This window comes from Puma concolor, chromosome C2 (assembly GCF_028749965.1).
Source record: "Puma concolor isolate L17-30 chromosome C2, mPumCon1.1.hap2, whole genome shotgun sequence".
NCBI classification, from domain to species: Eukaryota; Metazoa; Chordata; class Mammalia; order Carnivora; family Felidae; genus Puma; species Puma concolor.
In genome coordinates this window covers 80929514-80939883 of record NC_141675.1, presented here as the reverse complement: position 1 = coordinate 80939883, position 10370 = coordinate 80929514, and positions in this window count along the sequence as shown.

Below are 10370 nucleotides of genomic sequence, written 5' to 3'. Positions count from 1 at the left end.
AACCATAGGATTACTCCAAATGACAGGACCTGTCCTGGGTGGGGTTTGTGGGTCAGAAACCCATATTTACTGTACAATCACTCTAGCACTACTCTCACGGGAATTAAGCAGTTTAGAAGAGCGTTCAGAGCATTTTACTCTATGCATAGGAACAGTCTCCCAATGCCAATCTATGTCAATTCCATTGCTGGTAACAGTGCCTTTTAACACTTCACTATTACTCATCAGTGTTATGTTTGTATATTGCTGATCTCCCAAGCAACCAAACCACTTAATCTCACTTGATTTTACCAAATTCAATTCATCTTCCAAATGGGCACATTTGTGAAATATCTCTGGGAGATAAGTTATTCTAGCCCTTTTTACAGAAAGAGAAGACTCAATCACAGTAATGAATTATTCAAATTTCAACTACTCAATTCTATCTCTGAAATATTCTCTACTAAGAGACTTGCTGTGAAGGTTAAACAAGATAACATATATGAAATATCCAAGTCCTGACACTAGAGCATGAGTGCTTGGTAAATGTTAGTTTAATGTTAGATGATTCTTTACCCATTCTTTGCCAGCTTGAGTTCATGAAGCACCCAGATGCCTGGAGGCATTTCTACAGTTCCTTGAAAGAAAATGTGGTCACCGTATGCAAGCTTTAAATTTCTCTGCTCCAACATGAACCATGGATTGTAAACCTGAAGCAAGAAACCCAACCCATAAACTTTTTGAAAACTTGAATGGTTAGAAAACCTTAAAGAGAACAGATTTGTGAGGTGATATCTTGTCAGACAACCTAATTGATTCTCAACGTACCTACTTCCCAGTTACACGGTATTCATCAAGTCATTCTATTTATTACCACTTTGATTTCTTTCTCTGCAAAACAAGGATATTAATAATTTATGGGCCTGTGAGAGAATCACAAAAATAAAATATATGATACATTTGAAGATGTATAGATAATGAGTTGTTATTTTTGTACAGCAAAGATGGAGAACTAATGTTGAGAAGCAGGTAATTTGTCTCACCTCCCTCCTTCCACTTTCCTCAGAATTACTAAGTATACTGATGAGAGTGACACACTTAATATGATTCCAGAACAGAATGTTAATGGATAACGTAAAAGCAAACATGTACTTGACAAAAGGCAAAAAATAAGAGTTGTCCAAGAAAATTTCACCAACATCTTTGTTGTCACAGAGCGCAGATGAGATAGAAACTAAAGTTGATAGAGAGATCAAAGTGAACACATATCATTTAAGTAAGAAATGTAATCAAAGGAAAGGTGAAAATAATACACATTTAAGGAGGAAAGGGAACTGTGAGTAGTGTATGTGATTTAAGTCATGTTCTTCCATAGAGGAAGTCAATAGATAATACTTGATGTTGATATATCAATACATAGAAATATAAGCATATTGTCAGAGTTTTCAGGGTAACTACCAGCAGAACCAGGAAAGCTCTAAAAATAAGTTGCCATTAAACTGGAAGTTGGAGATGAGTTGGGAAGCTGCTGGTTTCCAACAGAAGCTCTTCTGTATCATTTTATTTTCTTTAACATTGGATGAAATATGGAAGAAAAACATAAACAATTCAAAAAGGCATGCGTTCTGGTTTGTCTTTGGTGACATCAAGATAACCTCAGATATTCAACATTTATGTTATTAAGGACTTAATTTTCAGCCATTTTTGTTCATCATTCTATATGTGTTATTCAAAAGAATAGCCATTGGGCACAGGTGGCTAAATGGAATTTAATTAATGAAAATAAAGTAAAAATTTTGACTTCTAAGTCTCATCTGCCACATTATATGGCTCGTGGCTACTGTGTTAGCATAGAATTGTGGAAGTTCCATTATTACAGAAAACTCTACATCCCCACTCTAAGCAATCTCATCCACATGTAGTTTTAATGACCACTCATTCTTGGATGACTCCTTGATCTTTATTGCTAGCCAAAGATCCTCTCTCTTGAGCAACATGCCTTCAACATGTACCTGATGGGTAGACAGGAGTATTTTCATTTGATGTCCCATAGCCCTTCATGCTCAACTTACCCAAATCTGGACACGTTGTATTTTTATGAAAGTCACTTTTACTTTCTACATTCATTACCTGTAGCATTGGAACCATCACCTAATGAGAAGTCATTAGAATCAGATGGCTGGTATTCACTGCTTGCAGGTCATTTTCCCTGAAACCAATGGCAGTCTGGGAGAGCCTCTGTTCATCACTTCTTCTGGATACCCCTCTTGTGGCTATAGTATCTACCAGGTCATCATGTCCTGCTTATTCTAGGTGTGGCCTATACTTCTACTAATTGAGCTGTGTTCTAAAACCATCAAGCTCCTGACTGGCCCTCCACTCAGTTGGTCTTAGGGTTTTGTGTGTTTTTTTTTTTAACCCCAGCAAAATGCCATTTCTCACTTTCCATACTTACGATACATTCGGAGTATTGCTATGTTTTCTTTTCTTTTTTTTTTTTTAATTTTTTTTTCAACATTTATTTATTTTTGGGACAGAGAGAGAGACAGAGCATGAACGGGGGAGGGGCAGAGAGAGAGGGAGACACAGAATCGGAAACAGGCTCCAGGCTCTGAGCCATCAGCCCAGAGCCTGACGCGGGGCTCGAACTCCCGGACCGCGAGATCGTGACCTGGCTGAAGTCGGACGCTTAACCGACTGTGCCACCCAGGCGCCCCAAGTTTTCTTGATGTAACCACAACAAAATCTGGAGCATTAACAGGGTTTTGCCAAAATCAAAACATCATTTCTTTCTAAAGTCAGGGAGAAAGCCTAAGTTGAGCAACTGCTCTGTAAAACCAGATCACAAAAAGGCAGTGGTTTCACAGAAGCTTAAACACATGCTACTGAGATGGGTTGAACCCAAGATGCCTATGGCATCAGTATCATAAAAACATATCTACTGATTACATGATATTTAAAGGTCTATGTTAAAGGAGAAATCAGGGTGCTTCAAAGACTTCACAATCAGGCAAGAAAGCAGTCTAGTGGTTATGTTTAATATAAGCGAGGATCCAGTAGGATGGTCAATTCAACAACTAACTTTGTTCTAGTGGGCCTTTTGTACTGCAGAAGTTAGATAGCTATATATTACAGTCTCAAGTTCCTTCAAAGCTAGATTTCTAATTTAATCCAGGCCTTCTATCTACAAATACACAATCCTGGATACGTTTCTTTGCCTCTTCATGCTTTGCTTTCTTCATTTCAAGATGGAGGTTGTAAATTAATATATTCTTGACATATTCATTGATACAGTGTATGAAAAGGCCTTAGCACACTGCCTGGTACTCATAAACACTCAGTAAATTATTGCAATTATTAATAAGCAGAAGAAATGGAACATCCTTCCCGTGTCCTGCTTCAGGACAAATTAGGAAGAAGGGGGCAGAAAGTGTCACATTTACTTTTCTCGTGCAGACCTAGCAGATGCAATGTAGCTCTGGAGCCAGCAGGTCTAATGGAAGCTCCTGATCATTAGATTGTAGTTAAGGAGTGTGATTCTGGTGCCTCTTGTTGGGATAGCAACTTTCTAGTTGCTTAGCTTCCTACATATGGCAGAGATAACTAATCCTTTGGTGGACAAATTTTGCAGTGTTGTTCTGAAAATCACTTCTAGAGTTCCAATCTAGAGCCTGTGCCTCCAGGCTTTCTAACAATGCTGTAAGTACTTAATTCCCTTTATTAAAACCCTTTTGTTTAAAATATGAAGTGGTTTATATCATGTAAAATGAATCCAACCTGAGATGGGCAGAATGGAAGTAGTGTCATCATGTCTCTGCCATTAACAAGCTGTGGTGGCTGTGTGAGGTCTGTGTGGCAGTAACCGGATCATATCATTATTCCAGGTCTCCGTTTCCTTATTTATAAAATGGAAAGCAGTACTGAAGTAGGACATGAAAATGGCATTTGATTTATTCTGCTCACTATGAGGAATTTTCAAAGACCATAGTCTTTCAAGATCCCCAATGAAGTAGATGCTACAACTGTACCTTTTCAGCATTATCAGCGTATCATATGTGCAGCTATCATACAAAATCATTTATAAATCCAGTTCATATAGCTATCTAACTTCTGCAGTACAAAAGGCCCACTAGAACAAAGTTAGTTGTTGAATTGACCATCCTACTGGATCCTGGACCAGGATACTGGACCCTGACCCATTGGTTATAGGGAAATCTCCATGAAGCCAGGTGTGGGGTGAGAAAGAGAAGAAAATGTAGTAGGATTAGGTATCATGGTTTTCTGGGATTCTTATTCATGCAACTTACACATGACTTCAGAACCTGCTTGAGACTTACCATGTATATGACACCTCCAATTAATACAGAGTGCTGCTGCACATGTTCACATTTTTTACTTGGGTCAGACAAAATCAAGTTCATTATGGGCAGCTAAATCTGTGCTGCAACTTGGTAGCTTATGGTCAAGTGTTCAAGTCTCTACTAGGACCCAGTAGCAATTCAAAAGGAAAATTGCTATCTAAGAGAATGGAATATCTTTGCTCAAAATCCTAAGGTCTACTCAGTGATTCATCTACAGGGGCTGGCCAAAGGTTCCATGCAGTATCTCAATCTGACACAGATACTTCAAACAACACTGGATCAGCTGAGTGTATAAGCCAAATGATAAAACAGCTTGCACTCACCCTAGGCCTGTTCCAGGTCCTTCTCCTATTCTGTGCCCCATTCAAAACTAGCAACCTTTTGCACTCAATGTACAATGGGTTCAAGTAGCAGACGCAAATGAGATATATGTTGCCTCCAAAATCTAAAGAACCCCTTTAGGCACTGTGGCTCTTCCTTTGTACAAGGAGGGCAAAATTTTGCAATTTTCCTTTGGACGTGTATCTTAACATGTCCCAGACCATTGATCCTCTAGAAAAGTCACCAGTGTGACTTTTGGTGACAAAATATGGGGGGGGGGGGGGTATATTTCCACACATGTGGTACACAATTGTTAGAACAGTTTCTATTCCCTGTTCACCTGGTTAAATCAATATGGTATCATCAGTGAAATAGACCATTGTGATGTCTTATAGAACTGAGACGTGATCAGTTTCCCTTTGACTAAAATACGACATAGGTTTGGAAGGTTGATATAATCCTGAGAGTACTGGTAGTCTCAACAGCTGAAAGCAAACTGACTCTGATGATCTTTAATAATAGGTGAAAAAAAAAAAATGAAAACAGTATGCCAGGTGTCAGGGAATGTATTGTTCTGCTCAAGCACTATATATATACATATATATATATATATATATATATATATATATATATATATATACACATATGAAGGAGGAGGAGGAGAAGAAGAAACCTCCACACATCTGGATTCAAATTGTAGCTGGAGTCATCACTCGATTAAAGTGTACAATAATCCATTCTCACTGTTTGAAGACTTGTAACCACATTCAGTTTCTAACAAGTAAAAAATGTGTGATTCATGAGTAGGTAAAATATGCCCTCAAATAATTATAGGTTTTGCTAATTTATACCAACAAAAAAACTGGAGAACATGAATGGAAACCAATGCTAAGGATATCAGAGCAGAGTAGAAGAAATATAATACTGGAGCAAAGTTTATTGATTACAGTGCACCAAGGCCACAATTCTAGATTCAAGGTATAAGAGCCACTAAAAATGGCTCAATTTGTTTGCGTGGTGAATTGTATTAAACATGGGGCCAAAGGAGGTATATACTGAATGAAGCTGAAATTCTCAAGGAAAGCATCTAAAGGCTAAAATGGATAATTATATAGGATCCCACCTCCCCTCTATGTTCCCTCTGAACATCCCTAGACACTTTCTTCACCAAAGCCATGAGAAATACATTTGTGAGGGGAATCTCAACATGCTGAGGACATGGCTCCATTGTGACCATGCTTTCTAGGCCAGAAATGACCATGGGAATTGTTGCCATTGAACTGGGCAATTTGAATTCAGTGAGGATAATGGTATCCTGGGGTAACACGTGCTGATTCCAGTCATGCTTCCATTCACTCCTGTGTATACAGAGGAAATAAGACTTGAGTGAGCTGCTCATCTATTTTTGCTCTAGGAACAAAACAATCAACTAACCAATGCCAAAGACATCTGTGGATCAAACCATTCTGACTATTGCTTTGGCTTAGCTGCCCAGCACGGTAGCCATGCTCACCATGTCCTCTAGGTTGAAGACATAAAAAAAAAAAAAAAAAAAAAAAAGACAATCCCACTTAAAAATAATGTTGGTTGCCAGGAAATTTGTCACTGACTGAGGATAAAACACATACTGTAGCGACAGAAATTAACAAATAAATTTAAAAGCCAAAAAGGAAAAGCAGTGATTCCTAGGAAGTAGCATAGGTTTACTATGAGTAATCCATACTAAAGTGGTCTCATTTGTTTCTTAAATGAGATTACTAAATCAAAAAAAGTATGTTATATACAGTATGAAATTGACAGGTTTCATGTAAACACAGTATGATAGAGAAAATGTAAATTTCATTAACAGTAGTGTGATGGCAAATGAAGAAAAACCACACTCTAATCTGCACTGGTCAGGCTATATTTGAATTGCTGGGCCAGTGTTGAATACAATATTTTCAAAGAGTTGTTAACCAAACAGAATACCACAAATGAGACAAGGGCAATAAGGGCTCTATATAACTCATCCTATAAAGAACGGTTATAGGAACTGGGGGTTTTGCATCAAAACACACACACACACACACACACACACACACACACACACACACACAAGCATTTCTTTGGGGAGAGTACCAATTAGCTGCCTTTATTTGAAGTGTGACCACATGGAATACAAAATTGGTTTATTTTGAGTAACTTAAGAGGAAGATCTAGGATTAAATACATAAATTTCTAGAGAGGAAGATTTGGGTGCAATATTCAGAAAAACTTTCTACTTGCTGCAGCTGCTTTGCAGAATTAGCTGCCATAGAAAGTCAGAGATTCTCTGCCCTGGAAATATTTTTGCAGAAGCTCAGCCTGCAGCTGCTATGCATGTTTGGGTTGAGGGCATTCTTGACATGATCTTGACATATTCTCTATCTATAATGTAGCATCCTGACCCTTCCTACCTAAAACTACAAGAGTTCATTACATTGGGACCTATTGTTTTGTGACTTCAATTTAAGCACCCCCCCCCCCCCAACTATGATACACTGATTTAGAAGTCATCCTTTCCCTGGGAATGGAGGTACCTGGGGAAAAAACAAAACAAAACAGCGGACCAGGAATAAGAAATTGGAAACTCTAGGATCTAATCCCAGTATTGCCAAAAATTCACCATCTGCTTTTTGAGCAATTCTTTGCGAATTCCATTTGGTTTCACCAAGGAGGAGACTTGTAAGATGTTTGCTAAGAACTTTTTTTTTTTTAATTTTTTTAACGTTTATTTATTTTTGAGACAGAGAGAGACAGAGCATGAACGGGGGAGGGTCAGAGAGAGAGGGAGACAGAGAATCCGAAACAGGCTCCAGGCTCTGAGTAGTCAGCACAGAGCCCGACGTGGGGCTCAAACTCACGGACAGTGAGATCGTGACCTGAGCCGAAGTCGGACGCTCAACCGACAGAGCCACCCAGGCGCCCCTGCTAAGAACTTTTTAAGACTGAGTGCAAAATACCCCATCAGATACAAGATCTAGTCTCAGGAGCAACCTTACGACTTTGCCTCTCATATTTCCCATTGGTTGCAGCCCTGAAATGAAATCTAGGTCATGCGTTTTTTTGTCTTGGGATTTGAAGCTAAAGTGAGAGTTTAGCAGAAGATATCATAAATTCTTCCCTGTGGCCACAGAATTATTCTAAGGGGTTGCTACGATTCTAAGGGGTTGCTGGAATAAGCTATGTATTGATCAGGTCTCAGTCACTTCCAAGGCCTCAAAAGGAGTTCTTCCCTAGCCTCTGGGAAGCAGGTATCTGCAAGGAAATCTGTAGGCCTAGCCCCCTAACTGCCTTAGGAGCACGTTGTGGGAGGCGCAGACCAAAGGTGAGTTTACACATCAGTGACTAAAGTTTCCTGCCACTAAGCATAAGAAGTCACTCATGAGCAGCGTCCCTAAACCACAGCTACAGGATGTGGGCACAAGCCCTTGTATAATTGTTGGCCAAGAGCCAATGAGCATTCATCCCTGTGCAAATACTTGGGCTTTTTTTTTGTTGTTAACCTTTGAAAACCACAGGCATTAGTCTCTCTTTCTTCCCCTTGGCATGAGTCATCTTCTTTTCTCCAACTTGGTCTCTTGTGTGTAAAGAATTTTTGAGGAGCTTTTAAGCCTAAATTTAATACTTTTGCCCTCCCCTGTCCTGCCCTACAAAATGCCAGGCAGAGGTAAAGCTGCCTTACAAAATATCTGCTGGCTCTGCCTGCTTCCGCAGCTTTGTTTGGGCTTTTTGATCAGATAGGAAATCAGAGAGTTCTATGAGTGACCTTAGCCTTTAAGACAGGTAATTTCTGGAAATTCCCCCCTAAACAACGGTGACCTATTGTTTTCTCACCTCAGCATTAACCCAGCAACTATGATGCCCTGACTTAGATAATATGCCTTTCCCTGGGAATAGAGATATATGCAAAGAACAGTGGGCCAGAAATAGGAAATTATAAGCTTTAGAATTTAATCCCAGTACCAAAAATCCACCATCTGCTTTTTAAACAATTTCTTTCCAGTTTCCAGACCTTTGCTTCATATTCTGTGAAATGAAAGCATTGGATTGGATGGTTTCTATGCTTCCTTAGCCCCCAGGCTCTGTAAATCGGCTTTCTTAGTAATGTTTCAGCACGGGGACTGGGAGAACAGGTCTCAATGCAAAAAAATCCAAGTCATGCAAACTGGCTTCTCTTTTCTGCCTTAGAGAATGGCCAAAGGTCAGGCTTCCAAAGAGGCCCAGTTGCCCACTTGAAGGTCAGGCTTAGCAGTTAGTTACAGCTCCCCTTCTTGGAAACATTAGAGATTTCATTAACCTTGCCTCTGTACCCAAATGTCCAACATCCTGGTGTGAAAATTCAGACGAAACCCACTCCAGCATTTTGTTTTCTTTTACTGAGAGGAGGTTACAGAGTCTAAATCAACATAAAGAGAATGTTCTAACCATCAGAACTGCCCAAGACATATCAGGAGACCTTGAGCAATCTGTCAATAAAGATGCTCATGCAGTTTTTGAAAGGTGACATATTGGGTATTTTCTAGTGGGATTTCCTGAATGAGATAAAGATCAGATAAACAGGATGACCAACCATAAAATTTTTATGATGATATGCCTGGTACTTCATGCTTCTTGTATATTATCTTATTCCCAACCAAATGTATGATGTCCCTTTTGGAAACTTTATTGGTGTAGCTCAGATGCCAGTCTGAATGAAAAGCCCAAGCATATATTAGGTCCCCTTGTTTGCAGTTTGTATGTCCTGTTGAGCTTAAAACCCAAGTGAGAACACCAAGCGTCAAATGCAAGAATGGTGGGCAGTAGGTCCATAGTGACCAAAAAAATTCTGAGAGATAACTAAATATAGTTGCCTTAAGATGTCCTACGTTCTGCTTCCAAGTCATATCACTCTACAGGCATGTGCTCAATGCTTTTTATTTAATACAATAACTTAACCTTATTTCATTGAGTTCTTCTCACAAGATCTTTATGAAGTAGGGAGAAAAGGTATCATTGTCTCCATTCTACAGAGGAGCAAATTAAATCCTGGGAAAGTTAGGGTAATTTTCTAAGGTCTCATATGGCTGATTCAGTTATTTCCAAAGGAAAAAAAAAATCAAATTGATTTAATTGTCTAACTATTAGCAACAGTTATTTGGAAAATCATAAGGTCTCTAGCCTTAAAGTATTATATCAATCACCCATCTATCAATCCCATACACAATTCTATCTACTTTATCTAGTCCTGACTTGAACACATCAAGGGATGGAGGACTCACTATTCCAAGGAGCAACCCATTCCATTTTTTACATTCCTACCTATAAGAAGTTCTCTCTTATCTTGAACTGCCTTCCAAATTCCTAAATCTTCTCACCCTCTGGTCATAACCTGCTATTGAGGCCCTATGTATCAGTTTATGGGCTATCCACTAGACAGTCTTTGTGAAATGTTAAAAGCATTCCCTTGTTATCTCTGAGCTCATTCTTCTCCATATTAAACAGCTTTGGTATTATTAAATGCTTATCCTATTGTTAGAGGCTGGACCTCAGGGCTGAGAGATACCTCCTTCCTCTCATCTTCTGCACTGGTGATGCTGCACTGTGTCCTTTAGAGAGTCACTTGGAAACACAGTCTGTCCTCGTTTACAAGGGGGGCAAATGTGCAGAAAGAAGTCAATTGTCAGGTTGATCCTTAAATGGTAATGGAAA